We start from the raw sequence: 27,895 nt of genomic DNA, 5'->3' as shown, positions 1-27,895 counted from the left end.
TTTCATGTTTATTTCACAGATTACTCCCAATTGGCGGATCTTTGTGGCCGGGCACTGACCTTCTGTAGAAATTTACACCTTGGTTTGATAGCTCATCAAATTCGCACGAGTTGCGCCCTCTACCAGCGGATACAGGGATATGTTGAAGTAGCTGTCGACTGAAAGGGCAAGTTATTAAAAAAATCATGAAGGTAAACTATTAATTACATTGTTGACTAGCAACAGTTTGTACTGACTGGCAGCTAAACTTTGAAGTGCTATATGCTAAAACAATGTTACAATCATACTGGAAATTATGCCGTAAAGAAATCTAAGATTAATTATAATATCCGAAATGACGAGACGGTTTTCGCTTTGAACAACATTGTTACAGTATCGTCGCTATAGAGCGCGACTTAAACGTTTATTGGTCAGAAAGCAGGGGCAAATTATGTATTTCTCATATTCAAGGCAGCGTGTCTCATAATGTATTTTGTATAACATAATTATTTGTCTAGCCTTCAATAACAAACCACCTAAGTTTCTGTAAGAAATTACACATAGTACACAAAATCGGAAGATATTTGTTTTCCCACTTTACTCACCTTATCCGAAGTTGTGGTCACTGAAACGTATGTATTACACCACAACCATATGTCGAATTAACTCTGGCTTTTCTGCAGACCGCATAAATCTTTCGCCTTTTACTAAAGATTTCCGTGCAGAGGAACAACTAATGAGTCTATAATCAATTTTTTGATAACCCCGCTCAATTGCGGGGTGATAAATAAACAAATATTAGAAATAATTGAATCGGCAACTTGAATATGTACGATATTCAGATGACCAAATCTTTCAGTATCCAAATTTCGACGATGGCTAGGGTCTATCGGGCGGGTTTACAACTGACGGGCAGGTTTCATGACTGTCTAATCAGGCCCGGGTAAGCTTGGGCAAAATTGAACATCGCCGTTTTTTGTTTTTTGTTTTCATTTTTATTTCACAGATTACTCCCAATTGGCGGATCTTTGTGGCCGGGCACTGACCTTCTGTAGAAATTTACACCTTGGTTTGATAGCTCATCAAATTCGCACGAGTTGCGCCCTCTACCAGCGGATACAGGGATATGTTGAAGTAGCTGTCGACTGAAAGGGCAAGTTATTAAAAAAATCATGAAGGTAAACTATTAATTACATTGTTGACTAGCAACAGTTTGTACTGACTGGCAGCTAAACTTTGAAGTGCTATATGCTAAAACAATGTTACAATCATACTGGAAATTATGCCGTAAAGAAATCTAAGATTAATTATAATATCCGAAATGACGAGACGGTTTTCGCTTTGAACAACATTGTTACAGTATCGTCGCTATAGAGCGCGACTTAAACGTTTATTGGTCAGAAAGCAGGGGCAAATTATGTATTTCTCATATTCAAGGCAGCGTGTCTCATAATGTATTTTGTATAACATAATTATTTGTCTAGCCTTCAATAACAAACCACCTAAGTTTCTGTAAGAAATTACACATAGTACACAAAATCGGAAGATATTTGTTTTCCCACTTTACTCACCTTATCCGAAGTTGTGGTCACTGAAACGTATGTATTACACCACAACCATATGTCGAATTAACTCTGGTTTTTCTGCAGACCGCATAAATCTTTCGCCTTTTACTAAAGATTTCCGTGCAGAGGAACAACTAATGAGTCTATAATCAATTTTTTGATAACCCCGCTCAATTGCGGGGTGATAAATAAACAAATATTAGAAATAATTGAATCGGCAACTTGAATATGTACGATATTCAGATGACCAAATCTTTCAGTATCCAAATTTCGACGATGGCTAGGGTCTATCGGGCGGGTTTACAACTGACGGGCAGGTTTCATGACTGTCTAATCAGGCCCGGGTAAGCTTGGGCAAAATTGAACATCGCCGTTTTTTGTTTTTTGTTTTCATTTTTATTTCACAGATTACTCCCAATTGGCGGATCTTTGTGGCCGGGCACTGACCTTCTGTAGAAATTTACACCTTGGTTTGATAGCTCATCAAATTCGCACGAGTTGCGCCCTCTACCAGCGGATACAGGGATATGTTGAAGTAGCTGTCGACTGAAAGGGCAAGTTATTAAAAAAATCATGAAGGTAAACTATTAATTACATTGTTGACTAGCAACAGTTTGTACTGACTGGCAGCTAAACTTTGAAGTGCTATATGCTAAAACAATGTTACAATCATACTGGAAATTATGCCGTAAAGAAATCTAAGATTAATTATAATATCCGAAATGACGAGACGGTTTTCGCTTTGAACAACATTGTTACAGTATCGTCGCTATAGAGCGCGACTTAAACGTTTATTGGTCAGAAAGCAGGGGCAAATTATGTATTTCTCATATTCAAGGCAGCGTGTCTCATAATGTATTTTGTATAACATAATTATTTGTCTAGCCTTCAATAACAAACCACCTAAGTTTCTGTAAGAAATTACACATAGTACACAAAATCGGAAGATATTTGTTTTCCCACTTTACTCACCTTATCCGAAGTTGTGGTCACTGAAACGTATGTATTACACCACAACCATATGTCGAATTAACTCTGGTTTTTCTGCAGACCGCATAAATCTTTCGCCTTTTACTAAAGATTTCCGTGCAGAGGAACAACTAATGAGTCTATAATCAATTTTTTGATAACCCCGCTCAATTGCGGGGTGATAAATAAACAAATATTAGAAATAATTGAATCGGCAACTTGAATATGTACGATATTCAGATGACCAAATCTTTCAGTATCCAAATTTCGACGATGGCTAGGGTCTATCGGGCGGGTTTACAACTGACGGGCAGGTTTCATGACTGTCTAATCAGGCCCGGGTAAGCTTGGGCAAAATTGAACATCGCCGTTTTTTGTTTTTTGTTTTCATTTTTATTTCACAGATTACTCCCAATTGGCGGATCTTTGTGGCCGGGCACTGACCTTCTGTAGAAATTTACACCTTGGTTTGATAGCTCATCAAATTCGCACGAGTTGCGCCCTCTACCAGCGGATACAGGGATATGTTGAAGTAGCTGTCGACTGAAAGGGCAAGTTATTAAAAAAATCATGAAGGTAAACTATTAATTACATTGTTGACTAGCAACAGTTTGTACTGACTGGCAGCTAAACTTTGAAGTGCTATATGCTAAAACAATGTTACAATCATACTGGAAATTATGCCGTAAAGAAATCTAAGATTAATTATAATATCCGAAATGACGAGACGGTTTTCGCTTTGAACAACATTGTTACAGTATCGTCGCTATAGAGCGCGACTTAAACGTTTATTGGTCAGAAAGCAGGGGCAAATTATGTATTTCTCATATTCAAGGCAGCGTGTCTCATAATGTATTTTGTATAACATAATTATTTGTCTAGCCTTCAATAACAAACCACCTAAGTTTCTGTAAGAAATTACACATAGTACACAAAATCGGAAGATATTTGTTTTCCCACTTTACTCACCTTATCCGAAGTTGTGGTCACTGAAACGTATGTATTACACCACAACCATATGTCGAATTAACTCTGGTTTTTCTGCAGACCGCATAAATCTTTCGCCTTTTACTAAAGATTTCCGTGCAGAGGAACAACTAATGAGTCTATAATCAATTTTTTGATAACCCCGCTCAATTGCGGGGTGATAAATAAACAAATATTAGAAATAATTGAATCGGCAACTTGAATATGTACGATATTCAGATGACCAAATCTTTCAGTATCCAAATTTCGACGATGGCTAGGGTCTATCGGGCGGGTTTACAACTGACGGGCAGGTTTCATGACTGTCTAATCAGGCCCGGGTAAGCTTGGGCAAAATTGAACATCGCCGTTTTTTGTTTTTTGTTTTCATTTTTATTTCACAGATTACTCCCAATTGGCGGATCTTTGTGGCCGGGCACTGACCTTCTGTAGAAATTTACACCTTGGTTTGATAGCTCATCAAATTCGCACGAGTTGCGCCCTCTACCAGCGGATACAGGGATATGTTGAAGTAGCTGTCGACTGAAAGGGCAAGTTATTAAAAAAATCATGAAGGTAAACTATTAATTACATTGTTGACTAGCAACAGTTTGTACTGACTGGCAGCTAAACTTTGAAGTGCTATATGCTAAAACAATGTTACAATCATACTGGAAATTATGCCGTAAAGAAATCTAAGATTAATTATAATATCCGAAATGACGAGACCATATGTCGAATTAACTCTGGTTTTTCTGCAGACCGCATAAATCTTTCGCCTTTTACTAAAGATTTCCGTGCAGAGGAACAACTAATGAGTCTATAATCAATTTTTTGATAACCCCGCTCAATTGCGGGGTGATAAATAAACAAATATTAGAAATAATTGAATCGGCAACTTGAATATGTACGATATTCAGATGACCAAATCTTTCAGTATCCAAATTTCGACGATGGCTAGGGTCTATCGGGCGGGTTTACAACTGACGGGCAGGTTTCATGACTGTCTAATCAGGCCCGGGTAAGCTTGGGCAAAATTGAACATCGCCGTTTTTTGTTTTTTGTTTTCATTTTTATTTCACAGATTACTCCCAATTGGCGGATCTTTGTGGCCGGGCACTGACCTTCTGTAGAAATTTACACCTTGGTTTGATAGCTCATCAAATTCGCACGAGTTGCGCCCTCTACCAGCGGATACAGGGATATGTTGAAGTAGCTATCGACTGAAAGGGCAAGTTATTAAAAAAATCATGAAGGTAAACTATTAATTACATTGTTGACTAGCAACAGTTTGTACTGACTGGCAGCTAAACTTTGAAGTGCTATATGCTAAAACAATGTTACAATCATACTGGAAATTATGCCGTAAAGAAATCTAAGATTAATTATAATATCCGAAATGACGAGACGGTTTTCGCTTTGAACAACATTGTTACAGTATCGTCGCTATAGAGCGCGACTTAAACGTTTATTGGTCAGAAAGCAGGGGCAAATTATGTATTTCTCATATTCAAGGCAGCGTGTCTCATAATGTATTTTGTATAACATAATTATTTGTCTAGCCTTCAATAACAAACCACCTAAGTTTCTGTAAGAAATTACACATAGTACACAAAATCGGAAGATATTTGTTTTCCCACTTTACTCACCTTATCCGAAGTTGTGGTCACTGAAACGTATGTATTACACCACAACCATATGTCGAATTAACTCTGGTTTTTCTGCAGACCGCATAAATCTTTCGCCTTTTACTAAAGATTTCCGTGCAGAGGAACAACTAATGAGTCTATAATCAATTTTTTGATAACCCCGCTCAATTGCGGGGTGATAAATAAACAAATATTAGAAATAATTGAATCGGCAACTTGAATATGTACGATATTCAGATGACCAAATCTTTCAGTATCCAAATTTCGACGATGGCTAGGGTCTATCGGGCGGGTTTACAACTGACGGGCAGGTTTCATGACTGTCTAATCAGGCCCGGGTAAGCTTGGGCAAAATTGAACATCGCCGTTTTTTGTTTTTTGTTTTCATTTTTATTTCACAGATTACTCCCAATTGGCGGATCTTTGTGGCCGGGCACTGACCTTCTGTAGAAATTTACACCTTGGTTTGATAGCTCATCAAATTCGCACGAGTTGCGCCCTCTACCAGCGGATACAGGGATATGTTGAAGTAGCTGTCGACTGAAAGGGCAAGTTATTAAAAAAATCATGAAGGTAAACTATTAATTACATTGTTGACTAGCAACAGTTTGTACTGACTGGCAGCTAAACTTTGAAGTGCTATATGCTAAAACAATGTTACAATCATACTGGAAATTATGCCGTAAAGAAATCTAAGATTAATTATAATATCCGAAATGACGAGACGGTTTTCGCTTTGAACAACATTGTTACAGTATCGTCGCTATAGAGCGCGACTTAAACGTTTATTGGTCAGAAAGCAGGGGGGCAAATTATGTATTTCTCATATTCAAGGCAGCGTGTCTCATAATGTATTTTGTATAACATAATTATTTGTCTAGCCTTCAATAACAAACCACCTAAGTTTCTGTAAGAAATTACACATAGTACACAAAATCGGAAGATATTTGTTTTCCCACTTTACTCACCTTATCCGAAGTTGTGGTCACTGAAACGTATGTATTACACCACAACCATATGTCGAATTAACTCTGGTTTTTCTGCAGACCGCATAAATCTTTCGCCTTTTACTAAAGATTTCCGTGCAGAGGAACAACTAATGAGTCTATAATCAATTTTTTGATAACCCCGCTCAATTGCGGGGTGATAAATAAACAAATATTAGAAATAATTGAATCGGCAACTTGAATATGTACGATATTCAGATGACCAAATCTTTCAGTATCCAAATTTCGACGATGGCTAGGGTCTATCGGGCGGGTTTACAACTGACGGGCAGGTTTCATGACTGTCTAATCAGGCCCGGGTAAGCTTGGGCAAAATTGAACATCGCCGTTTTTTGTTTTTTGTTTTCATTTTTATTTCACAGATTACTCCCAATTGGCGGATCTTTGTGGCCGGGCACTGACCTTCTGTAGAAATTTACACCTTGGTTTGATAGCTCATCAAATTCGCACGAGTTGCGCCCTCTACCAGCGGATACAGGGATATGTTGAAGTAGCTGTCGACTGAAAGGGCAAGTTATTAAAAAAATCATGAAGGTAAACTATTAATTACATTGTTGACTAGCAACAGTTTGTACTGACTGGCAGCTAAACTTTGAAGTGCTATATGCTAAAACAATGTTACAATCATACTGGAAATTATGCCGTAAAGAAATCTAAGATTAATTATAATATCCGAAATGACGAGACGGTTTTCGCTTTGAACAACATTGTTACAGTATCGTCGCTATAGAGCGCGACTTAAACGTTTATTGGTCAGAAAGCAGGGGCAAATTATGTATTTCTCATATTCAAGGCAGCGTGTCTCATAATGTATTTTGTATAACATAATTATTTGTCTAGCCTTCAATAACAAACCACCTAAGTTTCTGTAAGAAATTACACATAGTACACAAAATCGGAAGATATTTGTTTTCCCACTTTACTCACCTTATCCGAAGTTGTGGTCACTGAAACGTATGTATTACACCACAACCATATGTCGAATTAACTCTGGTTTTTCTGCAGACCGCATAAATCTTTCGCCTTTTACTAAAGATTTCCGTGCAGAGGAACAACTAATGAGTCTATAATCAATTTTTTGATAACCCCGCTCAATTGCGGGGTGATAAATAAACAAATATTAGAAATAATTGAATCGGCAACTTGAATATGTACGATATTCAGATGACCAAATCTTTCAGTATCCAAATTTCGACGATGGCTAGGGTCTATCGGGCGGGTTTACAACTGACGGGCAGGTTTCATGACTGTCTAATCAGGCCCGGGTAAGCTTGGGCAAAATTGAACATCGCCGTTTTTTGTTTTTTGTTTTCATTTTTATTTCACAGATTACTCCCAATTGGCGGATCTTTGTGGCCGGGCACTGACCTTCTGTAGAAATTTACACCTTGGTTTGATAGCTCATCAAATTCGCACGAATTGCGCCCTCTACCAGCGGATACAGGGATATGTTGAAGTAGCTGTCGACTGAAAGGGCAAGTTATTAAAAAAATCATGAAGGTAAACTATTAATTACATTGTTGACTAGCAACAGTTTGTACTGACTGGCAGCTAAACTTTGAAGTGCTATATGCTAAAACAATGTTACAATCATACTGGAAATTATGCCGTAAAGAAATCTAAGATTAATTATAATATCCGAAATGACGAGACGGTTTTCGCTTTGAACAACATTGTTACAGTATCGTCGCTATAGAGCGCGACTTAAACGTTTATTGGTCAGAAAGCAGGGGCAAATTATGTATTTCTCATATTCAAGGCAGCGTGTCTCATAATGTATTTTGTATAACATAATTATTTGTCTAGCCTTCAATAACAAACCACCTAAGTTTCTGTAAGAAATTACACATAGTACACAAAATCGGAAGATATTTGTTTTCCCACTTTACTCACCTTATCCGAAGTTGTGGTCACTGAAACGTATGTATTACACCACAACCATATGTCGAATTAACTCTGGTTTTTCTGCAGACCGCATAAATCTTTCGCCTTTTACTAAAGATTTCCGTGCAGAGGAACAACTAATGAGTCTATAATCAATTTTTTGATAACCCCGCTCAATTGCGGGGTGATAAATAAACAAATATTAGAAATAATTGAATCGGCAACTTGAATATGTACGATATTCAGATGACCAAATCTTTCAGTATCCAAATTTCGACGATGGCTAGGGTCTATCGGGCGGGTTTACAACTGACGGGCAGGTTTCATGACTGTCTAATCAGGCCCGGGTAAGCTTGGGCAAAATTGAACATCGCCGTTTTTTGTTTTTTGTTTTCATTTTTATTTCACAGATTACTCCCAATTGGCGGATCTTTGTGGCCGGGCACTGACCTTCTGTAGAAATTTACACCTTGGTTTGATAGCTCATCAAATTCGCACGAGTTGCGCCCTCTACCAGCGGATACAGGGATATGTTGAAGTAGCTGTCGACTGAAAGGGCAAGTTATTAAAAAAATCATGAAGGTAAACTATTAATTACATTGTTGACTAGCAACAGTTTGTACTGACTGGCAGCTAAACTTTGAAGTGCTATATGCTAAAACAATGTTACAATCATACTGGAAATTATGCCGTAAAGAAATCTAAGATTAATTATAATATCCGAAATGACGAGACGGTTTTCGCTTTGAACAACATTGTTACAGTATCGTCGCTATAGAGCGCGACTTAAACGTTTATTGGTCAGAAAGCAGGGGGGCAAATTATGTATTTCTCATATTCAAGGCAGCGTGTCTCATAATGTATTTTGTATAACATAATTATTTGTCTAGCCTTCAATAACAAACCACCTAAGTTTCTGTAAGAAATTACACATAGTACACAAAATCGGAAGATATTTGTTTTCCCACTTTACTCACCTTATCCGAAGTTGTGGTCACTGAAACGTATGTATTACACCACAACCATATGTCGAATTAACTCTGGTTTTTCTGCAGACCGCATAAATCTTTCGCCTTTTACTAAAGATTTCCGTGCAGAGGAACAACTAATGAGTCTATAATCAATTTTTTGATAACCCCGCTCAATTGCGGGGTGATAAATAAACAAATATTAGAAATAATTGAATCGGCAACTTGAATATGTACGATATTCAGATGACCAAATCTTTCAGTATCCAAATTTCGACGATGGCTAGGGTCTATCGGGCGGGTTTACAACTGACGGGCAGGTTTCATGACTGTCTAATCAGGCCCGGGTAAGCTTGGGCAAAATTGAACATCGCCGTTTTTTGTTTTTTGTTTTCATTTTTATTTCACAGATTACTCCCAATTGGCGGATCTTTGTGGCCGGGCACTGACCTTCTGTAGAAATTTACACCTTGGTTTGATAGCTCATCAAATTCGCACGAGTTGCGCCCTCTACCAGCGGATACAGGGATATGTTGAAGTAGCTGTCGACTGAAAGGGCAAGTTATTAAAAAAATCATGAAGGTAAACTATTAATTACATTGTTGACTAGCAACAGTTTGTACTGACTGGCAGCTAAACTTTGAAGTGCTATATGCTAAAACAATGTTACAATCATACTGGAAATTATGCCGTAAAGAAATCTAAGATTAATTATAATATCCGAAATGACGAGACGGTTTTCGCTTTGAACAACATTGTTACAGTATCGTCGCTATAGAGCGCGACTTAAACGTTTATTGGTCAGAAAGCAGGGGCAAATTATGTATTTCTCATATTCAAGGCAGCGTGTCTCATAATGTATTTTGTATAACATAATTATTTGTCTAGCCTTCAATAACAAACCACCTAAGTTTCTGTAAGAAATTACACATAGTACACAAAATCGGAAGATATTTGTTTTCCCACTTTACTCACCTTATCCGAAGTTGTGGTCACTGAAACGTATGTATTACACCACAACCATATGTCGAATTAACTCTGGTTTTTCTGCAGACCGCATAAATCTTTCGCCTTTTACTAAAGATTTCCGTGCAGAGGAACAACTAATGAGTCTATAATCAATTTTTTGATAACCCCGCTCAATTGCGGGGTGATAAATAAACAAATATTAGAAATAATTGAATCGGCAACTTGAATATGTACGATATTCAGATGACCAAATCTTTCAGTATCCAAATTTCGACGATGGCTAGGGTCTATCGGGCGGGTTTACAACTGACGGGCAGGTTTCATGACTGTCTAATCAGGCCCGGGTAAGCTTGGGCAAAATTGAACATCGCCGTTTTTTGTTTTTTGTTTTCATTTTTATTTCACAGATTACTCCCAATTGGCGGATCTTTGTGGCCGGGCACTGACCTTCTGTAGAAATTTACACCTTGGTTTGATAGCTCATCAAATTCGCACGAATTGCGCCCTCTACCAGCGGATACAGGGATATGTTGAAGTAGCTGTCGACTGAAAGGGCAAGTTATTAAAAAAATCATGAAGGTAAACTATTAATTACATTGTTGACTAGCAACAGTTTGTACTGACTGGCAGCTAAACTTTGAAGTGCTATATGCTAAAACAATGTTACAATCATACTGGAAATTATGCCGTAAAGAAATCTAAGATTAATTATAATATCCGAAATGACGAGACGGTTTTCGCTTTGAACAACATTGTTACAGTATCGTCGCTATAGAGCGCGACTTAAACGTTTATTGGTCAGAAAGCAGGGGCAAATTATGTATTTCTCATATTCAAGGCAGCGTGTCTCATAATGTATTTTGTATAACATAATTATTTGTCTAGCCTTCAATAACAAACCACCTAAGTTTCTGTAAGAAATTACACATAGTACACAAAATCGGAAGATATTTGTTTTCCCACTTTACTCACCTTATCCGAAGTTGTGGTCACTGAAACGTATGTATTACACCACAACCATATGTCGAATTAACTCTGGTTTTTCTGCAGACCGCATAAATCTTTCGCCTTTTACTAAAGATTTCCGTGCAGAGGAACAACTAATGAGTCTATAATCAATTTTTTGATAACCCCGCTCAATTGCGGGGTGATAAATAAACAAATATTAGAAATAATTGAATCGGCAACTTGAATATGTACGATATTCAGATGACCAAATCTTTCAGTATCCAAATTTCGACGATGGCTAGGGTCTATCGGGCGGGTTTACAACTGACGGGCAGGTTTCATGACTGTCTAATCAGGCCCGGGTAAGCTTGGGCAAAATTGAACATCGCCGTTTTTTGTTTTTTGTTTTCATGTTTATTTCACAGATTACTCCCAATTGGCGGATCTTTGTGGCCGGGCACTGACCTTCTGTAGAAATTTACACCTTGGTTTGATAGCTCATCAAATTCGCACGAGTTGCGCCCTCTACCAGCGGATACAGGGATATGTTGAAGTAGCTGTCGACTGAAAGGGCAAGTTATTAAAAAAATCATGAAGGTAAACTATTAATTACATTGTTGACTAGCAACAGTTTGTACTGACTGGCAGCTAAACTTTGAAGTGCTATATGCTAAAACAATGTTACAATCATACTGGAAATTATGCCGTAAAGAAATCTAAGATTAATTATAATATCCGAAATGACGAGACGGTTTTCGCTTTGAACAACATTGTTACAGTATCGTCGCTATAGAGCGCGACTTAAACGTTTATTGGTCAGAAAGCAGGGGCAAATTATGTATTTCTCATATTCAAGGCAGCGTGTCTCATAATGTATTTTGTATAACATAATTATTTGTCTAGCCTTCAATAACAAACCACCTAAGTTTCTGTAAGAAATTACACATAGTACACAAAATCGGAAGATATTTGTTTTCCCACTTTACTCACCTTATCCGAAGTTGTGGTCACTGAAACGTATGTATTACACCACAACCATATGTCGAATTAACTCTGGCTTTTCTGCAGACCGCATAAATCTTTCGCCTTTTACTAAAGATTTCCGTGCAGAGGAACAACTAATGAGTCTATAATCAATTTTTTGATAACCCCGCTCAATTGCGGGGTGATAAATAAACAAATATTAGAAATAATTGAATCGGCAACTTGAATATGTACGATATTCAGATGACCAAATCTTTCAGTATCCAAATTTCGACGATGGCTAGGGTCTATCGGGCGGGTTTACAACTGACGGGCAGGTTTCATGACTGTCTAATCAGGCCCGGGTAAGCTTGGGCAAAATTGAACATCGCCGTTTTTTGTTTTTTGTTTTCATTTTTATTTCACAGATTACTCCCAATTGGCGGATCTTTGTGGCCGGGCACTGACCTTCTGTAGAAATTTACACCTTGGTTTGATAGCTCATCAAATTCGCACGAATTGCGCCCTCTACCAGCGGATACAGGGATATGTTGAAGTAGCTGTCGACTGAAAGGGCAAGTTATTAAAAAAATCATGAAGGTAAACTATTAATTACATTGTTGACTAGCAACAGTTTGTACTGACTGGCAGCTAAACTTTGAAGTGCTATATGCTAAAACAATGTTACAATCATACTGGAAATTATGCCGTAAAGAAATCTAAGATTAATTATAATATCCGAAATGACGAGACGGTTTTCGCTTTGAACAACATTGTTACAGTATCGTCGCTATAGAGCGCGACTTAAACGTTTATTGGTCAGAAAGCAGGGGCAAATTATGTATTTCTCATATTCAAGGCAGCGTGTCTCATAATGTATTTTGTATAACATAATTATTTGTCTAGCCTTCAATAACAAACCACCTAAGTTTCTGTAAGAAATTACACATAGTACACAAAATCGGAAGATATTTGTTTTCCCACTTTACTCACCTTATCCGAAGTTGTGGTCACTGAAACGTATGTATTACACCACAACCATATGTCGAATTAACTCTGGTTTTTCTGCAGACCGCATAAATCTTTCGCCTTTTACTAAAGATTTCCGTGCAGAGGAACAACTAATGAGTCTATAATCAATTTTTTGATAACCCCGCTCAATTGCGGGGTGATAAATAAACAAATATTAGAAATAATTGAATCGGCAACTTGAATATGTACGATATTCAGATGACCAAATCTTTCAGTATCCAAATTTCGACGATGGCTAGGGTCTATCGGGCGGGTTTACAACTGACGGGCAGGTTTCATGACTGTCTAATCAGGCCCGGGTAAGCTTGGGCAAAATTGAACATCGCCGTTTTTTGTTTTTTGTTTTCATTTTTATTTCACAGATTACTCCCAATTGGCGGATCTTTGTGGCCGGGCACTGACCTTCTGTAGAAATTTACACCTTGGTTTGATAGCTCATCAAATTCGCACGAGTTGCGCCCTCTACCAGCGGATACAGGGATATGTTGAAGTAGCTGTCGACTGAAAGGGCAAGTTATTAAAAAAATCATGAAGGTAAACTATTAATTACATTGTTGACTAGCAACAGTTTGTACTGACTGGCAGCTAAACTTTGAAGTGCTATATGCTAAAACAATGTTACAATCATACTGGAAATTATGCCGTAAAGAAATCTAAGATTAATTATAATATCCGAAATGACGAGACGGTTTTCGCTTTGAACAACATTGTTACAGTATCGTCGCTATAGAGCGCGACTTAAACGTTTATTGGTCAGAAAGCAGGGGCAAATTATGTATTTCTCATATTCAAGGCAGCGTGTCTCATAATGTATTTTGTATAACATAATTATTTGTCTAGCCTTCAATAACAAACCACCTAAGTTTCTGTAAGAAATTACACATAGTACACAAAATCGGAAGATATTTGTTTTCCCACTTTACTCACCTTATCCGAAGTTGTGGTCACTGAAACGTATGTATTACACCACAACCATATGTCGAATTAACTCTGGTTTTTCTGCAGACCGCATAAATCTTTCGCCTTTTACTAAAGATTTCCGTGCAGAGGAACAACTAATGAGTCTATAATCAATTTTTTGATAACCCCGCTCAATTGCGGGGTGATAAATAAACAAATATTAGAAATAATTGAATCGGCAACTTGAATATGTACGATATTCAGATGACCAAATCTTTCAGTATCCAAATTTCGACGATGGCTAGGGTCTATCGGGCGGGTTTACAACTGACGGGCAGGTTTCATGACTGTCTAATCAGGCCCGGGTAAGCTTGGGCAAAATTGAACATCGCCGTTTTTTGTTTTTTGTTTTCATTTTTATTTCACAGATTACTCCCAATTGGCGGATCTTTGTGGCCGGGCACTGACCTTCTGTAGAAATTTACACCTTGGTTTGATAGCTCATCAAATTCGCACGAGTTGCGCCCTCTACCAGCGGATACAGGGATATGTTGAAGTAGCTGTCGACTGAAAGGGCAAGTTATTAAAAAAATCATGAAGGTAAACTATTAATTACATTGTTGACTAGCAACAGTTTGTACTGACTGGCAGCTAAACTTTGAAGTGCTATATGCTAAAACAATGTTACAATCATACTGGAAATTATGCCGTAAAGAAATCTAAGATTAATTATAATATCCGAAATGACGAGACGGTTTTCGCTTTGAACAACATTGTTACAGTATCGTCGCTATAGAGCGCGACTTAAACGTTTATTGGTCAGAAAGCAGGGGCAAATTATGTATTTCTCATATTCAAGGCAGCGTGTCTCATAATGTATTTTGTATAACATAATTATTTGTCTAGCCTTCAATAACAAACCACCTAAGTTTCTGTAAGAAATTACACATAGTACACAAAATCGGAAGATATTTGTTTTCCCACTTTACTCACCTTATCCGAAGTTGTGGTCACTGAAACGTATGTATTACACCACAACCATATGTCGAATTAACTCTGGTTTTTCTGCAGACCGCATAAATCTTTCGCCTTTTACTAAAGATTTCCGTGCAGAGGAACAACTAATGAGTCTATAATCAATTTTTTGATAACCCCGCTCAATTGCGGGGTGATAAATAAACAAATATTAGAAATAATTGAATCGGCAACTTGAATATGTACGATATTCAGATGACCAAATCTTTCAGTATCCAAATTTCGACGATGGCTAGGGTCTATCGGGCGGGTTTACAACTGAAGGGCAGGTTTCATGACTGTCTAATCAGGCCCGGGTAAGCTTGGGCAAAATTGAACATCGCCGTTTTTTGTTTTTTGTTTTCATTTTTATTTCACAGATTACTCCCAATTGGCGGATCTTTGTGGCCGGGCACTGACCTTCTGTAGAAATTTACACCTTGGTTTGATAGCTCATCAAATTCGCACGAGTTGCGCCCTCTACCAGCGGATACAGGGATATGTTGAAGTAGCTGTCGACTGAAAGGGCAAGTTATTAAAAAAATCATGAAGGTAAACTATTAATTACATTGTTGACTAGCAACAGTTTGTACTGACTGGCAGCTAAACTTTGAAGTGCTATATGCTAAAACAATGTTACAATCATACTGGAAATTATGCCGTAAAGAAATCTAAGATTAATTATAATATCCGAAATGACGAGACGGTTTTCGCTTTGAACAACATTGTTACAGTATCGTCGCTATAGAGCGCGACTTAAACGTTTATTGGTCAGAAAGCAGGGGCAAATTATGTATTTCTCATATTCAAGGCAGCGTGTCTCATAATGTATTTTGTATAACATAATTATTTGTCTAGCCTTCAATAACAAACCACCTAAGTTTCTGTAAGAAATTACACATAGTACACAAAATCGGAAGATATTTGTTTTCCCACTTTACTCACCTTATCCGAAGTTGTGGTCACTGAAACGTATGTATTACACCACAACCATATGTCGAATTAACTCTGGTTTTTCTGCAGACCGCATAAATCGTCGTTGGATGCTGGAGCTATTCTTCACTTCAGGTTTACCTGTACCGAGTGGTGTATTCTGTGTTTGCAGCCTAATTGTACAAGTCACAACCGGACGCTGAAGCTGTTCTTCAATTCAAGGTCAAGGTGTTGAGTGCTGTGTCCTGATTGCTGTTTGGTTCGTTAGCTTTTCCTTGCTTTTTTTGCTCTGTGTTTGCTCTCCTTTTTGCGTCTGCTGTTCCTCTGCCCATAGTCAAATAGACTATTGGGCTGAGGGGCCCTCCCCTCTTCTCCATTCCTGTTACTTTCTCACTACGTTTGGCTGCCATGACTGGAGCTCCATCATTGGCAAGAAAGGACAGAGTTTTCTGCCTTTCCTTCCAGAGCGAAAGTGTCCCTCCCAAAGAGGTATTCTCATTTTTAGCTTCTGGTGGCGTTGTCGTCGAGCCACATCTGGAGGCAGTTGAAAAACTGTCTGCCTCAAAGTATGATGTGACCTTTCGGTCTATCTCTCTCAGGCGTGAGTTCTTTCTTAAGCTAAAGGGCTTGGATACGCAAGTTTGTGTGTCTTCTTATGAAGAATTTGTGACTGTTACTGCCTCCTTTGTGGGGAATGATTTAGACGATTCATTTGTCCGCCACGCTTTAAATGCTTTTGGAGAAGTTGTTGCAGCGAGAAAATGTTTATATGCAGACCACCCTTCATGTTTCAATGGTCTGCGACAGTACAAGATCAGACTACGCCATAATATCCCACCACGCCTTTGTGTATGTAATCGTAATATCTGGTTCTCATACCTCGGTCAACCGAAGATTTGCGCACGGTGCAATAAGAATGGTCATTTTGCCAAAGACTGTAAAGAAGTTATTTGTTACAGGTGCCTCGAAATGGGCCACTCAGTTGACAGCTGCACAAATCCCATCACTTGCACTGTCTGTCATACAGGTGGACACAATTACCGCAACTGTCCAATTTCTTTCGCCGGCAGAGTCAACCTAGGTAAAACTTGGACCCCTACCAATCCACCAGCCTCAGATCCTATTCCCCCACCTGAGCCCTCGAGTGCAACCCCACCCCACGATCCTCCTTCTGAGCACCAATCAGCTACAATGCACAGGGAGGAACCAACAAACGAACATCTCACCGACGCCCAATCCACATCTCTGGACCCTGCAAAGGACCGACCAAGAACCCTGGATATGAACAGCCAAGTCTCCACTACCAAAGATCCTCTACCCACCACAGCAGAGACCAATAAAGGAGAGAAGCGTCCCGCTTCAAACGAAGATCCCACCAATGAAGTCAACAAGAGACCGAAAGCGCCCGAAGACGATGAGTTCTGCGCCTCTTCGGACCAAGAATCAGTGGATAGTGGAAAAGAAGAACCCCTCCTTTCCAGACGTGTTCGTAACGCTCTATCAAAATGTCGTGACTCCCCACTGCATAAGCTTTCCGAAGTTGATGTCAGATGCTGCTCAATATCTAGCACAGACTGCCGGAAAATTCTCACAGGTTGGGCTGACGTGGTAAACCACCTACAAACCTCCCACAACTTCTTTGATACCATCCATCTTTTGTGCCCTGTAAAACAATGCAAAGCCACTTCGATCAACACCTCAGAATGGCTTTCCCACTGCTGCAACTGCCATCCTGAGTTTGTTCTGGCCAAGGAATCATCCTTCTTTGACTATTATTACATCACCTAACTCGTCATGCTCCACACCACCCTACCCCTTATTATGGCTTCTCTGTCCATACTCACCATCAATATTAATGGTTTAAAAGAGTACAATAAACGTGCTCAGCTTTTTTCAGACTGCCGTAACAACTACGACATTGTTTTCATCCAGGAAGCTCATGTCAGCACTCTTGCAGAAGAACAACAGTGGATGTGCGAGTGGGGAGGTGAGGCCATTTGGAGTATCGGCGCTAACAACAGCAAGGGTGTTGGGATTTTGTTTTCGCCAAACTCTGGCATTTCCCCAACTAACATCATGAAAGACGGCGATGGTAGAGTAATCGCCTGTACAGTTAAAGTCAGCGGGTCACCTTTAACTCTGGTCAACATTTATGGGCCTAATGTCCCTGGGCGTAGGTCTGATTTTTTCAACTCACTTCATGAATTCTGTGGCAGCGGCTTCCCAATCGTACTTGGAGGAGACTTTAACTGCATCGAGTCCACCAATGACAAATGTGGTGGTTCACTTTCCAGTCGTCACTCCTTTGTCGGTAGTAGGCAACTTTGCCAACTGGTCAGTGATTTCTCCATGGTCGATTCTTGGCGCAAAGACCACCCTACTGCTCAGGAGTTTACCTGGCGGGATGCTAATAACACCACTGCCTCCCGGCTTGACAGATTTTACGTCTCCATCTGCTTAAACACTGAAACTAGCATTTCTCCTTGTTCGCTATCTGATCATGAGTTTATGAAACTCTCTATCTCACCTTTCTCCTCCCCACATCGTGGCCCAGGAGTTTGGAAGTGTAACACGTCTCTTTTCCAGGACCCTAAAATTACTAAAGACCTAGAAGAGCATTATAACAAGTGGAAGACACTGCAACCAGCTTTCAACACCATGGCAGATTGGTGGGATATGATAAAACATCGTATACAGCTTCTTCTGGCAGCGTTGGAATCGCTCCATCAACAGCTTGTGCTCTATACATCAAAACTGAATCAGGGAGATCGCTCCAAGCCAACCCTAGACAACTACCATGATATTAAAAACAAAATTAATAAGCTTAAAGCCAAGCGCTTGCAGGGAGTCAAGATCCGGGCCCGTGTGCAAAAACTGGATATGGATGAGAAATGCTCCAGATACTTCTTCAGCCGGGAACATCGCAGAGGAAAGGAGAAACTCATCACTGCCATCTTGAATAAACATGTTACTATTCACCATTCTCAGGATAAAATCTCTGAAACCCTCATCGATTTTTACCAAACGCTGTACACGGCTGAACCTTGTCTCAACACCACGGAACAGGAGTTCTTCCTATCTAAAATTTCTAACAAACTCTCACCTAATCAGCAATCTACTCTGGAGGGGCCTCTCACCTCTGCAGAGGTTCAACAGTCACTTCGCTGCATGCAAAACCACAAAACCCCCGGAAGCGATGGATTACCTAAGGAATTTTATTCTGCATGTTGGCGTTTTATAGGGGAAGACCTCACTGAAGTACTCAATCAAGAACTTGAGCTTGGGAAACTCTCGTCCTCCCAGCGCCATGGTACCATCATCCTGTTGAACAAACCCGGTGATTCCTCCACTCCAGCTAACGAAAATGCCCATTTGAGCCCACAAAACAAACGGCCAATTTCCCTACTCAACACCGATTACAAGCTCATCTCCAAATCCTTCTGCAACCGTTTAAAATCTGTTACCTCTCACCTGCTGTCTCCATACCAAACGTGTGGAGTCCCTGGGAGGTCCATCCAGGAGAACGTCCAGGTTATTCGTGACATTGTCTACCTTGCCAATGAACGCAACTTTCCCTGTGCTCTGGTATCGCTAGACCAGCAAAAGGCTTTCGACCGTGTTGAGTGGCCCTTCCTTGTAAAGGTTCTGCAGAGAATGAATTTTGGCCCCTCGTTCATCCAAACCATTCAGACCTTCTATAATGACATCCACAGCTCAGTTCTGGTTAATGGGTTCCTCTCAAAAGCCTTTCCCCTTTCAAGAGGTGTGCGGCAGGGCTGCCCCATTTCACCACTGCTGGTACACCCTTTACATTGAACCCTTTGCTGCTGCAGTTAGGCAATCCCCGTGCATCCAAGGGTTTAACCTGCCAGGAGCTCCCTCACCATCCAAACTCTTCCAGTACGCCGATGACAACACTGCCATTATTACCAGCTCAGAGTCCTTGGAAGCTCTGATGTCCATCAGTGAGCGTTTTGGTTTAGCATCCGGATCCCAACTGAATAAGCAAAAGACCAAAGGCATGTGGGCTGGAAGCTGGAAACACAGAGTGGACTCTCCAAGTGGCATATCTTTCAATAACAAGAGACTTAAAGTCAATGGGGTTTGGATCTCAAACGAGGACATGCCATCAGAAAACTGGTCCGTTAGACACAACAAGCTGAGAAATATGCTCACGTCCTGGAGATCTAGACGTCTCACCTTAGCTGGCAAAACCACCATTCTCAACTCTCTTGCCATCCCCTTGTTTTATTATATCGCTCCCATCTTCCCCTGCCCAACCCCAATCTTAAAACAAATTCAAGTTGATATATTCCGCTTCTTTTGGGGAGGAAGAAAGGAAAAGGTCCGCCGCGATGTTATTCACCTGCCTTTGACGAAGGGGGGTTGGGGCCTCGTACATCTCCACAGCATGGCAAATGCTCTGCTGTTGAAAACTGTTTTTTCATGCTTCCATGATCGTCCCTGCTGCTATTTCACCAAGGCATACTGTGCCTCAGATCTCAGGTGTCTTCTGCCGAACATGTGGTCAAACATTGGCCCACACTTCCCACCGGAACCTCCCTGGTATGCTTCTATCATCACCCTTGCTCGTACAGTACATAGAATGGACAACAACATTATTTGCAATAAAGCCACCACGAAAGAGTTATATGGCTTACTCCTGAATCAAGCTTCTATATACCCACGTGTGATGGAGTTGAAGGGCTGTCTCGACTGGAACACTATTTGGCACAGAGTTCATGCCCCTCTTCTGGACATGAACATGAGGGACCTGTCTTGGAGAATAATCCATAATGCACTTACCACCACCATTATGATGCATAGATGGGGATACGCCACCAGTCAAATGTGTCCTCGTCTCTCTTGTACTATGCCAGAGACAATACATCACATGTTTATTTCTTGCGATTTTTCGGCTTCCCTATGGTCTTGGGTGGAAAGCTTCATTTTTCGTCACTTTGGTCTCTTAAACGTCTGTACATCCAACCTCATCATCTACAGCTTAGCCGAACCCGTGCACACGTCATTTCCCAACAACTCCGCCCTTTACATCATTAACTTAGTTAAACTCCATATTTGGACGACCAGATGTAAAGCCGCCTTTGAAAACATCCACTTGTCATCTGAATCAGCCATTTTGAACATCAATGAAGACATCAAAAGACGACTCCAGACTGATCAACTGCGTTTCTCCAGAGCGAAATACGTCTCCCTGTGGCAACCACTCCACCTGACCAATCAACCCAGTTCTCCAACTTATTCATAATGGCCCGTGCTCAGCATCACTACGGTTCATCGATTAGCGCAATCAATTCAAAGTTACACATCTCTGTTTCTGTTCCTTTTGGACTTTTCCATAGACATTCAGGCTACATAACATCAGGCAGGAGGACTCGAAGTCTTATGTGGTGAGATCCAGCGAGACTGGCCTGCCTAGGAGGGGCCTGTAATCTCATTTCGTCTTCTTGATGAATGATTGATTGATTGATTTAACCTCCTAAATCAAAAATCGCCTTTTACTAAAGATTTCCGTGCAGAGGAACAACTAATGAGTCTATAATCAATTTTTTGATAACCCCGCTCAATTGCGGGGTGATAAATAAACAAATATTAGAAATAATTGAATCGGCAACTTGAATATGTACGATATTCAGATGACCAAATCTTTCAGTATCCAAATTTCGACGATGGCTAGGGTCTATCGGGCGGGTTTACAACTGACGGGCAGGTTTCATGACTGTCTACTCAGGCCCGGGTAAGCTTGGGCAAAATTGAACATCGCCGTTTTTTGTTTTTTGTTTTCATTTTTATTTCACAGATTACTCTCAATTGGCGGATCTTTGTGACCGGGCACTGACCTTCTGTAGAAATTTACACCCTGGTTTGATAGCTCATCAAATTCGCACGAGTTGCGCCCTCTACCAGCGGATACAGGGATATGTTGAAGTAGCTGTCGACTGAAAGGGCAAGTTATTAAAAAAATCATGAAGGTAAACTATTAATTACATTGTTGACTAGCAACAGTTTGTACTGACTGGCAGCTAAACTTTGAAGTGCTATATGCTAAAACAATGTTACAATCATACTGGAAATTATGCCGTAAAGAAATCTAAGATTAATTATAATATCCGAAATGACGAGACGGTTTTCGCTTTGAACAACATTGTTACAGTATCGTCGCTATAGAGCGCGACTTAAACGTTTATTGGTCAGAAAGCAGGGGCAAATTATGTATTTCTCATATTCAAGGCAGCGTGTCTCATAATGTATTTTGTATAACATAATTATTTGTCTAGCCTTCAATAACAAACCATCTAAGTTTCTGTAAGAAATTACACATAGTACACAAAATCGGAAGATATTTGTTTTCCCACTTTACTCACCTTATCCGAAGTTGTGGTCACTGAAACGTATGTATTACACCACAACCATATGTCGAATTAACTCTGGTTTTTCTGCAGACCGCATAAATCTTTCGCTTTTTACTAAAGATTTCCGTGCAGAGGAACAACTAATGAGTCTATAATCAATTTTTTGATAACCCCGCTCAATTGCGGGGTGATAAATAAACAAATATTAGAAATAATTGAATCGGCAACTTGAATATGTACGATATTCAGGTGACCAAATCTTTAAGTATCCAAATTTCGACGATGGCTAGGGTCTATCGGGCGGGTTTACAACTGACGGGCAGGTTTCATGACTGTCTAATCAGGCCCGGGTAAGCTTGGGCAAAATTGAACATCGCCGTTTTTTGTTTTTTGTTTTCATTTTTATTTCACAGATTACTCCCAATTGGCGGATCTTTGTGGCCGGGCACTGACCTTCTGTAGAAATTTACACCTTGGTTTGATAGCTCATCAAATTCGCACGAGTTGCGCCCTCTACCAGCGGATACAGGGATATGTTGAAGTAGCTGTCGACTGAAAGGGCAAGTTATTAAAAAAATCATGAAGGTAAACTATTAATTACATTGTTGACTAGCAACAGTTTGTACTGACTGGCAGCTAAACTTTGAAGTGCTATATGCTAAAACAATGTTACAATCATACTGGAAATTATGCCGTAAAGAAATCTAAGATTAATTATAATATCCGAAATGACGAGACGGTTTTCGCTTTGAACAACATTGTTACAGTATCGTCGCTATAGAGCGCGACTTAAACGTTTATTGGTCAGAAAGCAGGGGCAAATTATGTATTTCTCATATTCAAGGCAGCGTGTCTCATAAAGTATTTTGTATAACATAATTATTTGTCTAGCCTTCAATAACAAACCACCTAAGTTTCTGTAAGAAATTACACATAGTACACAAAATCGGAAGATATTTGTTTTCCCACTTTACTCACCTTATCCGAAGTTGTGGTCACTGAAACGTATGTATTACACCACAACCATATGTCGAATTAACTCTGGTTTTTCTGCAGACCGCATAAATCTTTCGCCTTTTACTAAAGATTTCCGTGCAGAGGAACAACTAATGAGTCTATAATCAATTTTTTGATAACCCCGCTCAATTGCGGGGTGATAAATAAACAAATATCAGAAATAATTGAATCGGCAACTTGAATATGTACGATATTCAGATGACCAAATCTTTCAGTATCCAAATTTCGACGATGGCTAGGGTCTATCGGGCGGGTTTACAACTGACGGGCAGGTTTCATGACTGTCTAATCAGGCCCGGGTAAGCTTGGGCAAAATTGAACATCGCCGTTTTTTGTTTTTTGTTTTCATTTTTATTTCACAGATTACTCCCAATTGGCGGATCTTTGTGGCCGGGCACTGACCTTCTGTAGAAATTTACACCCTGGTTTGATAGCTCATCAAATTCGCACGAGTTGCGCCCTCTACCAGCGGATACAGGGATATGTTGAAGTAGCTGTCGACTGAAAGGGCAAGTTATTAAAAAAATCATGAAGGTAAACTATTAATTACATTGTTGACTAGCAACAGTTTGTACTGACTGGCAGCTAAACTTTGAAGTGCTATATGCTAAAACAATGTTACAATCATACTGGAAATTATGCCGTAAAGAAATCTAAGATTAATTATAATATCCGAAATGACGAGACGGTTTTCGCTTTGAACAACATTGTTACAGTATCGTCGCTATAGAGCGCGACTTAAACGTTTATTGGTCAGAAAGCAGGGGCAAATTATGTATTTCTCATATTCAAGGCAGCGTGTCTCATAATGTATTTTGTATAACATAATTATTTGTCTAGCCTTCAATAACAAACCACCTAAGTTTCTGTAAGAAATTACACATAGTACACAAAATCGGAAGATATTTGTTTTCCCACTTTACTCACCTTATCCGAAGTTGTGGTCACTGAAACGTATGTATTACACCACAACCATATGTCGAATTAACTCTGGTTTTTCTGCAGACCGTATAAATCTTCGCTGTTACCAAGTCACTGGATCCTGTAAGTAATTCTCTTCTTGCTTTGATCATCGTTTGATATTTTCTGATTCGCTGCTGTCCTCTCACGTGTGCTGCTGCCTTCAGTTTGCTTGCTGGTTATTGGACTTGTCTTGCTCGAGGCTTTGCCTCGTGCTGTTTTCATCTTTTTTGTTTTGTCTCTCTGTTGCCATGGCTGGAATTCGGCCTATTGGCAGAAAAGACAGAGTTCTTTGTTTGGTTTTAAAATCTGAATCTGCAACACCTAAACAGGTGTTTGATTATTTAAAATCCTTCGACATTGATGTGAAGCTTCACTTGGAAGCTGTTGAAAAGCTTGGTCCGTCAAAATATGATGTCACCTTTCGTTCCTTATCCTTTAGAAGAAATTTTGAAGAGAAAATTGCTGCCTCAGCAGACTGTTCCTCATCTTCATATGAAGAATCCACTATCGTCACCGCCTCATACGTGGGCAATGATCTAGATGACTCGTACATGCAACATGCTTTATCTAGATTTGGAAAGGTTCTTGCTGCACGAAAATGCGTCTACTCTGAGTTTCCTACTTGCTTTAATGGAATTCGTCAATATAAAGTTAAATTGGGGGGAAATATTCCTCCCCGTCTACGGATCTGTAACAGAAATGTTTGGATTTCTTATCCCGGTCAGCCTAAAATCTGTGCCCGCTGTCACGGAGTTGATCACTTTGCTAAAGAATGCAAAGAAATAGTTTGCTTTCGCTGTCTTGGAGTTGGCCACTCTATTGACAACTGTACCAATGACATAAAGTGTACTGTGTGCCATGAAAACGGGCACAACTTCCGCCAATGTAAAGTCTCTTTTGCGAACAAAGCCAGTGTTCTGAACAAGTGGTCCACAGCACCACAAGCAAGCCGGACATCTGATCCTGCTCCTGACAAACCTGTCCATGATACCTCTCCAGCTGATTCGGCTGATATCACTGACCCTGTAATCTCACCTGCCTGTCCGGTTCAATCTGATATGAATTACGATTCTCCTCCGATCTTGCCTATTTCTAAACATGATTCTGCGAAAACTACTTCTGGTCCAGGCGCCATCTCTTCTTCACCCGCCAGTGTATCACCATCTGAAACTGTTGGTAGTGAACCCGAAGACATTTCTGATATGGTGGCTGAAGCTCCTATTCTTCCCCATCTTGCTAGCGGAAAACGCCCAGCAGAAGATGACTATGTTCCCTCCACTGAAGATCATAAACGAACTAGGGTCCCTGGCTTTTCACACGATGTCACTATTGTTTCTGATTGCGAGAGCTTCACCAGTGCTGACGAACAAAGTCTAAACACACCGAATGTGAATACTGAAACTAAGGCTGCCTTGTCGAGGACAAGAGATTCTCGCCTCCACAAACTGAACCAGGTGGAAGTTACATGTCACAGAGTGTCTGATGCGGACTGCAATAGCGAATTTACTGGATGGCCTGCCCTGGTTTCTCATCTCCAAGCTCACCACTCTTTTCTGGACACGGTGCAACTGCTCTGCCCTGTCGAAGCATGTGAAGCGGTGTCTGTCACGCCATCCGAGTGGCTCGTCCACTGTTGCGAAGCCCACCCACAATGGGTTCTGAACAAAGAATCCAGCTATTTTGATGATTATTTTACGAAATAAAGGTTCTTCTCACCAAAAATATGTCTGTCTCTATTATTTCAATAAACATAAATGGTTTAAAAGATTATATGAAAAGGTCTCTTTTTTTCAAATACTGTCATGAATCTAACTTTGATATCATCCTTGTCCAGGAGGCACATGTCTGTTCTCTTGAGGAAGGAAAGCAGTGGGAGAGAGAATGGGGTGGTAGTGCGATATGGAGTCTCGGCTCGAACAACAGCAGAGGTGTGGGAATCCTCCTTTCACCGAAATGTAATGTTTCATTTGACAACGCGGTTTCTGATGATAGTGGCAGAGTGGTGTCAAGTGTTGTGAAGTGGAACACAAACCTTTTTAAAGTTATTTCTGTGTATGCTCCTAATATGCCTTCTCAGAGGAAAAAATTCCTTGACTCGCTTCATCAATTTCTTGGAGGTAACTACCCCCTGATTCTTGGTGGGGACTTTAATTGTATTGAGAGTAGTATGGACAAGTTGGGAGGTTCTCTAACATGCTCCCATTCTTATGTAGGGGGCTTAGAGTTGGGAAATCTTTGCTCTGAACTTAGTCTTGTGGATGTTTGGCGAAAGCATCATCCTTCTGCATCACAATTCACCTGGCGCAACAAGCACAACTCTGTTTCATCTAGGATTGACCGATTTTATGTATCTTCATCCCTGAATGTATCTTCTGCGACTATTTCTGCTTTCACTCTTTCTGATCATGATGCTGTATGTATTCTGCTTAAAGCCTTTAATTCCCCTGCTCGGGGACCTGGAGTATGGAAATGTAACGTCTCACTCCTCCAGGATCCAGAGATTATAAGATCCATCGAAGACAACTATGAAAGATGGAAGACTCTGAAGCCAGCCTTTGATAACATCAGTGAATGGTGGGATATGGTTAAAGACCGTTGTAAATCTTGTCTCATTTCATATGCTTGTCAAAAATCTCATGCAAGAAAGGTCAAACTTAAATATCTTAATGATGAGCTTCAGCATCTGACGTCCAAGCTGAATCAGGGGGACAGGTCCCAATCCAGCCTTGAGCAGTATTCTTCTGTAAGGGATCAAATAAACTCCCTGAATATGTCTAATCTCGAAGGCGCCAAAATCCGTGCGCGGGTTCAGAATCTTGATGAAAATGAGAAGTGCTCTCGTTATTTTCTTGGTCGTGAACGCCGTCGCGGAAAAATGAAAGTAATTTCTGCCATCAGAGACACGAATGGAGACATTCACCATTCTCAGAAAAATATTTTGAATACAATTCACAACTTCTATGCATCTCTGTTCACTTCTAAATCATCACTTGACGAAGAAGATCAGGATTTTTTTCTTTCACAGGTGACTCACAGTCTTTCAAGTAGCCAGCGTGATTCTTTGGAATCACCTCTGAAAACTTCTGAAATTGAACATGCCCTTAGGGGCATGGAGAACAACAAAACACCCGGAAGGGATGGTTTGCCAAAGGAATTTTATATTCATTGCTGGCACTTTCTGAAATATGATCTGACTGACGTCATCAATGAAGAGCTTTCTTCCGGTCATCTTTCTTCATCTCAAAAGAAAGGCGTCATCACCCTTATCAATAAGGATATCGATGTCACCAAACCTGGCAATGAAAACTCTCACCTCGATCCAAAGAACAAACGTCCTATATCGCTTTTGAATGTGGACTACAAGCTGATCTCCAAATCTCTCTGTAACCGCCTGAAACCTGTCATCTCTAGTCTGTTATCTCCCTTTCAAACATGTGGTGTCACTGGAAGATCGATCCAAGAAAACATTCAGATCATCCGTGATATTGTGTTTCATGCTAATGATCGTAATATGTCAGGTCTGCTTATCTCATTGGACCAACAGAAAGCCTTTGACCAGGTGGAATGGAGTTTTCTGCACAAAGTTCTTTTTCGTATGAATTTTGGTCCCCAATTCAGTCACTTCATATCATGTCTGTATAATGGTATCACCAGCTCTGTTCTGGTTAATGGTCATTTGTCACCCCCCATCATGTTATCTAGAGGAGTTCGCCAAGGATGCCCTCTTTCTCCCCTGCTTTATGTGCTGTTCATCGAGCCATTTGCAGCCGCTGTGAGGAACTGCCAAAAGATCAA

The 27,895-nt window shown here is 40.1% G+C and overlaps 19 non-coding genes across 19 annotated transcripts; all 19 read left to right on the top strand.

The window, feature by feature from the left end:
* The first annotated feature begins 642 nt into the window (after window positions 1-642).
* Window positions 643-761, top strand: LOC146729247 (U5 spliceosomal RNA). Its single transcript, XR_014928378.1, has one exon. It is a non-coding gene; the product is annotated as a U5 spliceosomal RNA (small nuclear RNA).
* An 847-nt stretch (window positions 762-1,608) lies between these two features.
* On the top strand, window positions 1,609-1,727 carry LOC146729246 (U5 spliceosomal RNA). Its single transcript, XR_014928514.1, has one exon. It is a non-coding gene; the product is annotated as a U5 spliceosomal RNA (small nuclear RNA).
* Window positions 1,728-2,574: 847 nt separating this feature from the next.
* Window positions 2,575-2,693, top strand: LOC146729245 (U5 spliceosomal RNA). Its single transcript, XR_014928509.1, has one exon. It is a non-coding gene; the product is annotated as a U5 spliceosomal RNA (small nuclear RNA).
* Window positions 2,694-3,540: 847 nt separating this feature from the next.
* LOC146729244 (U5 spliceosomal RNA) lies at window positions 3,541-3,659 on the top strand. Its single transcript, XR_014928500.1, has one exon. It is a non-coding gene; the product is annotated as a U5 spliceosomal RNA (small nuclear RNA).
* Window positions 3,660-4,220: 561 nt separating this feature from the next.
* LOC146729243 (U5 spliceosomal RNA) lies at window positions 4,221-4,339 on the top strand. The gene has a single exon (XR_014928488.1). It is a non-coding gene; the product is annotated as a U5 spliceosomal RNA (small nuclear RNA).
* Window positions 4,340-5,186: 847 nt separating this feature from the next.
* LOC146729242 (U5 spliceosomal RNA) lies at window positions 5,187-5,305 on the top strand. Its single transcript, XR_014928481.1, has one exon. It is a non-coding gene; the product is annotated as a U5 spliceosomal RNA (small nuclear RNA).
* An 849-nt stretch (window positions 5,306-6,154) lies between these two features.
* On the top strand, window positions 6,155-6,273 carry LOC144361825 (U5 spliceosomal RNA). The gene has a single exon (XR_013422477.2). It is a non-coding gene; the product is annotated as a U5 spliceosomal RNA (small nuclear RNA).
* An 847-nt stretch (window positions 6,274-7,120) lies between these two features.
* LOC146729241 (U5 spliceosomal RNA) lies at window positions 7,121-7,239 on the top strand. Its single transcript, XR_014928468.1, has one exon. It is a non-coding gene; the product is annotated as a U5 spliceosomal RNA (small nuclear RNA).
* Window positions 7,240-8,086: 847 nt separating this feature from the next.
* On the top strand, window positions 8,087-8,205 carry LOC146729240 (U5 spliceosomal RNA). Its single transcript, XR_014928459.1, has one exon. It is a non-coding gene; the product is annotated as a U5 spliceosomal RNA (small nuclear RNA).
* Window positions 8,206-9,054: 849 nt separating this feature from the next.
* On the top strand, window positions 9,055-9,173 carry LOC146729239 (U5 spliceosomal RNA). Its single transcript, XR_014928448.1, has one exon. It is a non-coding gene; the product is annotated as a U5 spliceosomal RNA (small nuclear RNA).
* An 847-nt stretch (window positions 9,174-10,020) lies between these two features.
* On the top strand, window positions 10,021-10,139 carry LOC146729238 (U5 spliceosomal RNA). Its single transcript, XR_014928437.1, has one exon. It is a non-coding gene; the product is annotated as a U5 spliceosomal RNA (small nuclear RNA).
* Window positions 10,140-10,986: 847 nt separating this feature from the next.
* Window positions 10,987-11,105, top strand: LOC146729237 (U5 spliceosomal RNA). The gene has a single exon (XR_014928427.1). It is a non-coding gene; the product is annotated as a U5 spliceosomal RNA (small nuclear RNA).
* An 847-nt stretch (window positions 11,106-11,952) lies between these two features.
* Window positions 11,953-12,071, top strand: LOC146729236 (U5 spliceosomal RNA). The gene has a single exon (XR_014928377.1). It is a non-coding gene; the product is annotated as a U5 spliceosomal RNA (small nuclear RNA).
* Window positions 12,072-12,918: 847 nt separating this feature from the next.
* LOC146729235 (U5 spliceosomal RNA) lies at window positions 12,919-13,037 on the top strand. Its single transcript, XR_014928421.1, has one exon. It is a non-coding gene; the product is annotated as a U5 spliceosomal RNA (small nuclear RNA).
* An 847-nt stretch (window positions 13,038-13,884) lies between these two features.
* On the top strand, window positions 13,885-14,003 carry LOC146729234 (U5 spliceosomal RNA). Its single transcript, XR_014928410.1, has one exon. It is a non-coding gene; the product is annotated as a U5 spliceosomal RNA (small nuclear RNA).
* An 847-nt stretch (window positions 14,004-14,850) lies between these two features.
* LOC146729233 (U5 spliceosomal RNA) lies at window positions 14,851-14,969 on the top strand. Its single transcript, XR_014928399.1, has one exon. It is a non-coding gene; the product is annotated as a U5 spliceosomal RNA (small nuclear RNA).
* A 6,260-nt stretch (window positions 14,970-21,229) lies between these two features.
* Window positions 21,230-21,344, top strand: LOC146729232 (U5 spliceosomal RNA). Its single transcript, XR_014928520.1, has one exon. It is a non-coding gene; the product is annotated as a U5 spliceosomal RNA (small nuclear RNA).
* An 846-nt stretch (window positions 21,345-22,190) lies between these two features.
* LOC144353443 (U5 spliceosomal RNA) lies at window positions 22,191-22,309 on the top strand. The gene has a single exon (XR_013420827.2). It is a non-coding gene; the product is annotated as a U5 spliceosomal RNA (small nuclear RNA).
* An 847-nt stretch (window positions 22,310-23,156) lies between these two features.
* Window positions 23,157-23,275, top strand: LOC144353450 (U5 spliceosomal RNA). The gene has a single exon (XR_013420833.2). It is a non-coding gene; the product is annotated as a U5 spliceosomal RNA (small nuclear RNA).
* Window positions 23,276-27,895: the final 4,620 nt, after the last annotated feature.

The sequence above is a fragment of the Saccoglossus kowalevskii genome, chromosome 22, assembly GCF_978046115.1.
Source record: "Saccoglossus kowalevskii chromosome 22, keSacKowa6.1, whole genome shotgun sequence".
NCBI lineage: Eukaryota > Metazoa > Hemichordata > Enteropneusta > Harrimaniidae > Saccoglossus > Saccoglossus kowalevskii.
This window is presented reverse-complemented; position numbering and strand designations above follow the sequence as displayed.